Raw genomic sequence first — 8840 nt, 5'->3', positions numbered from 1 at the left:
AGGCCCCATTCGTTAACAACACATACTCAGTATAATCTTTGTCTACTTCTGTAATTACTTCCAATTTTTTTTTAATCTATTTACAGTTACTTGGGCACTTGGAATTTTTACATGGGAATAGTTCTTTTTACACTCTGTAGAGGGAAAAGATCCAAAGACAATGGTAAGATCACTTTTAGAATAATTTTTCACATTGGTGTAGTTCCTTGCCAAATGGTTGTATTTTGATTGCACTAAAGATTTCACTGAAGAGAGAAAGGATGCATTCAAATGAAGGCTTGTTTTGAGGTAAGTGACACCTTTTAGTATTTCAAGGGAAATTTTGTAGCAACATATAGAGCTCCTTAAAGGGTTTTTGTAAGTAAAGGAAGGGAAAATGTATGACACATATCAAGGTACCTTGGAATGATGCTATTTTCTGAAACCTGTGTTTTATTATGATAACACTTGAGTTGAAAAATAATAGTTTTCATGTGATATAATTAATGAAATATTTTTGTGCATTCAAGCGAGATATTAAAATTGGTAAAGATAATTTCAGTTCAAAACCAAAGTTCTGTATATCATGAGTTTTGTGATACATCATTCTTTTAGGCAAAATGTTTGAGTTCATGCTGAACTCAAGTGTCACAGTGACCAGTTTTGAATTTATGTAGTTTATTTGAAATGTACTATAAACATTTTACTGTAATGTGTTATGCCATGCATGAAAATTTTGCCTGAAATATGAAAATTTGAAATTAAAGTAAAATGCCTGATTGAATCTTTTTAACAAATGTGCTCGCACGCACAAAAGTAATGTATAGGTGTAATTAGTCAACTGATGATATTATCTCTGAGCTGTGTATCAATTATTATTTGCATCAATTATTTTATTATTATAATGTAAACTCCCAATCCCTTTTATGGGGTTCCTGTAGCTTTGAGGTTGCACTTTTGTCAGGAGGGAAATAATGGGCTTCATTGAAGTGAGAAGTTCCTCAATGAGATGGTGTTCACTTTTGTGATACAACTTCACTGAAGGTAACTTTTCTCTTGTGTTAAAACCTCAAACATCTGGTGTCTGGCAAGAACTGCATCATCAGTTAATGATTACAGCAGTGTAAAGGTTAATTTGTGAAGAGCAGTTACTGTTAAGCATATTCACCTGGTTCTTGCTTAACACTGTGACTGCATTTTTGGAAAACACAACTTAGCACAAACAATGGATAGTGAATCAAATTTTAACTTATGATTCATTGAGTTAAGAGGGATTACATTCTTGGGGAAGATTTATGAACCTAATTTTCACATAAAGATGTGAATGTCAGGATATGCACAGTACAGAACAAGTATATACTCAGTCTAAGTATTTTGGGAAGAAAAAAGAGAATATTGTATGTTTCTGGACTCCTGTGGTGTAGCCGTCAGCGTTCTGACTGTGATGCATCCACAGGCTGCCCAGGGTTGAGTGCATAGGTTCAAGTCCTAGTTGTGGCAGTCAGTCCAAAGTCAACTCAGCTGTTCATCCACCATAGGGGTTGGTTGATAAAATGGGTACTTGGAAGGAGAGAACGTTATCTCGGAGAGCAAAAATGGGCACGTTTAAAGGAATAGTAGTTCTAATAATGTTATATGGTTGTGAGGCATGGGCTATTCATAGGGTTGTACGGAGGAGGGTGGATGTGTTGGAAATGAAATGTTTGAGGACAATATGTGGTGTGAGGTGGTTTGACCAAGTAAGTAATGAAAGGGTAAGAGAGATGTGTTGTAATAAAAAGAGTGTGGTTGAAAGAGTAGAAAAGAGTGTGTTGAAATGGTTTGGGCATATGGAGAGAATGAGTGAGGAAAGATTGACAGAGGATATATGCATCAGAGGTGGAGGGAACAAGGAGAAGCAGGAGACCAAATTGGAGGAGGAAGGATGGAGTGAAAAAGGTTTTGAGCAATTGGGACCTGAACATACTGGAGGGTGAGAGGTATGCAAGGAATAGAGTGAATGATGTGGTGTACCAGGATCAATGTGCTGTCAACGGACTGAAACAGGGCATGTGAAATGTCTGAGGTAAACCATGGAAAGGGCTGTGGGGCCTAGATGTGGATAGGGAGCTGTGGTTTCGTTGCATTACACATGACGGCTAGAGACTGAGTGTGATTGAATGTGGCATTCTTTGTCTTGTTTTCCAGGCGCTACCTCGCTGAAGCAGGGGGTAGTAATGCTGTTTTCTGTGGGGTGGGGTAGCACCAGGAATGGATGAAGGCAGGCAAGTATGAATATGTACAAGGGGGCCAGGTGAGGATATTCCCTCAAAGGCCCAGTCCTCTGTTCTTAACGCTACCTCGTTAATGCGGGAAATGGCGAATAGTATGAAAGAAAAAAAAGAATATATATATATTTTTTTTTTTTTTTTTTAATACTTTGTCGCTGTCTCCCGCGTTTGCGAGGTAGCGCAAGGAAACAGACGAAAGAAATGGCCCAACCCCCCCCATACACATGTACATACACACGTCCACACACGCAAATATACATACCTACACAGCTTTCCTTGGTTTACCCCGGACGCTTCACATGCCTTGATTCAATCCACTGACAGCACGTCAACCCCTGTATACCACATCGCTCCAATTCACTCTATTCCTTGCCCTCCTTTCACCCTCCTGCATGTTCAGGCCCCGATCACACAAAATCCTTTTCACTCCATCTTTCCACCTCCAATTTGGTCTCCCTCTTCTCCTCGTTCCCTCCACCTCCGACACATATATCCTCTTGGTCAATCTTTCCTCACTCATTCTCTCCATGTGCCCAAACCATTTCAAAACACCCTCTTCTGCTCTCTCAACCACGCTCTTTTTATTTCCACACATTGTCCTCAAACATCTCATTTCCAGCACATCCATCCTCCTGCGCACAACTCTATCCATACCCCACGCCTCGCAACCATACAACATTGTTGGAACTACTATTCCTTCAAACATACCCATTTTTGCTCTCCGGGATAATGTTCTCGACTTCCACACATTTTTCAAGGCTCCCCAAATTTTCGCCCCCTCCCCCACCCTATGATCCACTTCCGCTTCCATGGTTCCATCCGCTGACAGATCCACTCCCAGATATCTAAAACACTTCACTTCCTCCAGTTTTTCTCCATTCAAACTCACCTCCCAATTGACTTGACCCTCAACCCTACTGTACCTAATAACCTTGCTCTTATTCACATTTACTCTTAACTTTCTTCTTCCACACACTTTACCAAACTCCGTCACCAGCTTCTGCAGTTTCTCACATGAATCCGCCACCAGCGCTGTATCATCAGCGAACAACAACTGACTCACTTCCCAAGCTCTCTCATCCCCAACAGACTTCATACTTGCCCCTCTTTCCAAGACTCTTGCATTTACCTCCCTAACAACCCCATCCATAAACAAATTAAACAACCATGGAGACATCACACACCCCTGCCGCAAACCTACATTCACTGAGAACCAATCACTTTCCTCTCTTCCTACACGTACACATGCCTTACATCCTCGATAAAAACTTTTCACTGCTTCTAACAACTTGCCTCCCACACCATATATTCTTAATACCTTCCACAGAGCATCTCTATCAACTCTATCATATGCCTTCTCCAGATCCATAAATGCTACATAGAAATCCATTTGCTTTTCTAAGTATTTCTCACATACATTCTTCAAAGCAAACACCTGATCCACACATCCTCTACCACTTCTGAAACCACACTGCTCTTCCCCAATCTGATGCTCTGTACATGCCTTCACCCTCTCAATCAATACCCTCCCATATAATTTACCAGGAATACTCAACAAACTTATACCTCTGTAATTTGAGCACTCACTCTTATCCCCTTTGCCTTTGTACAATGGCACTATGCACGCATTTCGCCAATCCTCAGGCACCTCACCATGAGTCATACATACATTAAATAACCTTACCAACCAGTCAACAATACAGTCACCCCCTTTTTTAATAAATTCCACTGCAATACCATCCAAACCTGCTGCCTTGCCGGCTTTCAGGAGGTCAAGAGAAAGGTGCAAGAGGTGAAAAAAAGGGCAAATGAGAGTTGGGGTGAGAGACTATCAGTAAATTTTAGGGAGAATAAAAAGATGTTCTGGAAGGAGGTAAATAGGGTGCGTAAGACAAGGGAGCAAATGGGAACTTCAGTGAAGGGCGTAAATGGGGAGGTGATAACAAGTAGTGGTGATGTGAGGAGATGGAATGAGTATTTTGAAGGTTTGTTGAATGTGTCTGATGACAGAGTGGCAGATATAGGGTGTTTGGGTCAAGGTGGTGTGCAAAGTGAGAGGGTTAGGGAAAATGATTTGGTAAACAGAGAAGAGGTAGTAAAAGCTTTGCGGAATATATATATATATATATATATATATATTTTATTTTTTTTATTATACTTTGTCGCTGTCTCCCGCGTTTGCGAGGTAGTGCAAGGAAACAGACGAAAGAAATGGCCCAACCCCCCCCCCCATACATATGTATATACATACGTCCACACACGCAAATATACATACCTACACAGCTTTCCATGGTTTACCCCAGACGCTTCACATGCCTTGCTTCAATCCACTGACAGCACGTCAACCCCGGTATACCACATCGCTCCAATTCACTCTATTCCTTGCCCTCCTTTCACCCTCCTGCATGTTCAGGCCCCGATCACACAAAATCTTTTTCACTCCATCTTTCCACCTCCAATTTGGTCTCCCTCTTCTCCTTGTTCCCTCCACCTCCGACACATATATCCTCTTGGTCAATCTTTCCTCACTCATCCTCTCCATGTGCCCAAACCACTTCAAAACACCCTCTTCTGCTCTCTCAACCACGCTCTTTTTATTTCCACACATCTCTCTTACCCTTACGTTACTCACTCGATCAAACCACCTCACACCACACATTGTCCTCAAACATCTCATTTCCAGCACATCCATCCTCCTGCGCACAACTCTATCCATAGCCCACGCCTCGCAACCATACAACATTGTTGGAACCACTATTCCTTCAAACATACCCATTTTTGCTTTCCGAGATAATGTTCTCGACTTCCACACATTCTTCAAGGCCCCCAGGATTTTCGCCCCCTCCCCCACCCTATGATCCACTTCCGTTTCCATGGTTCCATCCGCTGCCAGATCCACTCCCAGATATCTAAAACACTTCACTTCCTCCAGTTTTTCTCCATTCAAACTCACCTCCCAATTGACTTGACCCTCAACCCTACTGTACCTAATAACCTTGCTCTTATTCACATTTACTCTTAACTTTCTTCTTCCACACACTTTATATATATATATATATATATATATATATATATATATATATATATATATATATATATATATATATATATATATATATTTTCCCTGGGGATAGGGGAGAAAGAATGCTTCCCACGTGTTCCCTGCGTGTCGTAGAAGGCGACTAGAAGGGGAGGGAGCGGGGGTCTGGAAATCCTCCCCTCTCGTTTTTTTAATTTTCCAAAAGAAGGAACAGAGAATTGGGCCAGGTGAGGGTATTCCCTCAAAGGCCCAGTCCTCTGTTCTTAGCGCTACCTCGCTAATGCGGGAAATGGCGAATAGTTTGAAAGAAAGATATATATATATATATATATATATATATATATATATATATATATATATATATATATATATATATATATATATATATATTTCTTTCATACTATTCGCCATTCTTCGTTTGTTTCCTGGCACTACCTCGCTGATGGGGAAAACAGTGATTAAGTATAATAATAAAACATAAAAATATATATACAATGTTAATTGATTAGGGCCTCAACTGGCCATGCTATCTCAGCTAGCATCAGAAGAAAAAAAAATGAGGTGTACTGTAATATTTTTATTATTCAGCACTATCACATGTAAGAGATAGCAATGTATTCCTGACTCGCAATCACCCAGCCCCAGACCCATTTTCATTACTTATTCTTAACTTTTATAAAAGGCTAATTTATACAGTGCACCTAATTACACAAACAATGATACATGTAAAGTTATTAGGTAGAGCAATGCTGTAAAGAGGAAGCACAATGTGCTTTTCATTACCATTATATTTTAAATTTCCAATTATCAGTATTGGAAAATCAAGTTCACATAAAGTGAAGTGTCTTATGAGTCAGTCACCTTGGTTATGGAATATGGTATATGATTATGATGAGACTGTTAGCTTACATGGGCAACTATAGAACATTTATTTTCAGTAAACTGCATGGTAGAAAATTTATTCTTTTTTAGTGGCAATGGATATCTGTTTCACTTCTGTACAAAGTCCACTAATGATAAGGTGTACTACCCCTCATACACACAGGCTCATGAAAAAGGAATTATTCAGCAAGTTGTTCACTTCATACTTAAAAGCTAACCTACAATATACTTCTCAAGTTTGGTTACTGCACCTAAAGAAGTACAGAAAACTAATGGAGAATGTTCGGAAGGAAGCAACAAAGGTGGCACTACAGTCAGAGTGGCAAATGAATGGAAAAAATGACAAGACATGGTTAATGCAGAAAGCATACATTTAAGGAACTGTTTGATTGAGAATGTTCAGGAGATGGAGCTCTACAAGTGTAAAACTCCCTTCCACTACAGTCCAATATGTAATTACACAGAGGATTACCTTTGGTTTTGAGATGTGTAGCTACGTGGTGCTTAAGCAGGCGTATAAACATGCCAAAAAGTACAGTAGTTTGAAGTAATGTTTGTCAGGATTAACACACAAGTGGAGAGAGAGAGCCAACAAAATCACACAAAGGAAATAAATGAGGAATCCGATGTAGCCACGAGGAACAACACTCCCACTCCTAGCTCAGTGATGCTGGGATTATTGTGCAGTATATGCCTTTGGCTTAAGATTTTGCAGGCAAAGTCAGGTGGATTAGTAGTAAATGGAAGGGATCTTGAGCTGAAAGAGCTGATTCTGGGTAAGCAACCCTGATGTGGTGGTGGAGACAAAACTAACAAAATAGTTAAAATCTAACCTAAATTGCCGGAGGAATACAAGATGGCATAAAGGGACAGAGGTTAAGGGAGGGGGATAGTAGCCATCATAATAACACATAACATTAAATTCTAGAATCATGTTGGATGGTACATTCAAATAATACCTAATGGTAAATTTAAAGCAGGAAAGAAGAGTACAATGGCAACTGTTAGCTTACAATCCTTTGAGGAACCACAGTGACCCAGAAGAGATGTACGATGATAACAATGATGGAACAATCCGGATGGTGAAAGAAGCTACAAGACATTCCTTCCTTGGAGAAGAAAGATACCTGATAATTGAGGAATTTAATTATGGTGAAATGTAGAGGAAAAACAGACTTCCAAACAGAGCATCATGGAAACACAAGTTCTTAAAATGCATACAAGAGCATTTCCTGTACACTGCTAGACCATAACTTTGTACATAACAGCAGATAGATTAAACACATCAAATCCGATGTACTAACTGGAAAAAGTGATCATGTATTGCCTGATATTAATCATAAGGTTGAGGAGTACAAAAGGAGTTCAGAGGTAGATAGGACCCAAAAAGAAAATGTAAACATGGTATGTACATAGTCTTGATCATGTTCTTGAAGACTATTAATTGGGAAAAGGAATTCCACAGTTTACAAGCCAGTGTTATACAAGTTTTTTAAAATCTACAAACAGAGGGAGATCAGAAAGTAGAGAGACATGATCCAATACAGAGTGCTAAGAAGTAAAATGTGATGTACTACAGTATTGAGCAGATTAGACTACACCATAGCCCGTCAGCACATGATGGACATGAAAGAGCAAGAAACAACTACTGCAAGACATGGAAAGAGAAGCAGAGAAACTGAAAACATAGTAGAAGAGGCAAAATATAATCCAAAACTTTACTATACATTCATCAGAAACTAATTACTGGTTGAAGAGCAGTTAATTAGATTAAATTATTCAATGAGAGGAACTACAGAGGAGGATGAGGAAATATGTGAGGAGCTAAACAATAAGTTTAAAAGTGTTTTCATAAACTAAGTTTAAAAGTGTTCTCAAATTGGTGGACACAATTACCTCAAGATTAGCAAGATGGGATGGGGAAGAAGTCTTGTAATGTAGAGATACTGATATAAAGACATGACAAGGCTATTAAAACATCTTGACCCATTTAAGTTTTATGGTCTTAATGCAGTTTCTCAATATGCACAAACGAAATGTGCAGACACACTTTCTAGGCTGCTCGAAATACTTTTTAACAGGTCATTACAGGATGGTGTGATTCCAAAGTTGTGGAAGTGGATAAATGCCGAACCTATACTTCACAAATGTGATCAAGAAATCACAGTAAACTACAGACCAAACTCCCTTGCAAATGTGGTCTGTAAAATACTGAAAGTATAGCAAATGGATGATGACTTGCTAAGCAGAAACTACATAACTGGCAAATTACATGGATTCAAGGAAGGAGAGCGTGCTTTATCTTATACACTTCTCAGACAGAAAGAGCTTTGTCTTAGATCAATGAAATGTATGGGTAGACTGTGCATTTCTAGTGTGCAAGAAAGTTTCTGACACTACCACATCAGAGGATGGTTAAGAGGCTGCAATCTACAGGCAGGAATAAGGGACAGACTCCTTTGCTGGACAGAGGATTACCTTAGTGGAAAGGTGGTGTGTCTGCTGAGGTCACTAGTGGTGTGCTACAGGGCTTTATCTTGAGCCCACTGCTATTTTTGGTATGTGTAAATGACATGCCTGATGGACTGGACTCTTAACTGAACATGTTTGTGGATGATGCAATAGTCATAAGAGAAGCAAAAAATAATGACAGCTGCATCAGCTAACAG

The sequence above is a fragment of the Panulirus ornatus genome, chromosome 22 (assembly GCF_036320965.1).
Source record: "Panulirus ornatus isolate Po-2019 chromosome 22, ASM3632096v1, whole genome shotgun sequence".
In the NCBI taxonomy this organism is placed as follows: Eukaryota; Metazoa; Arthropoda; class Malacostraca; order Decapoda; family Palinuridae; genus Panulirus; species Panulirus ornatus.
Note: the sequence above shows the minus strand (reverse complement) of the source record.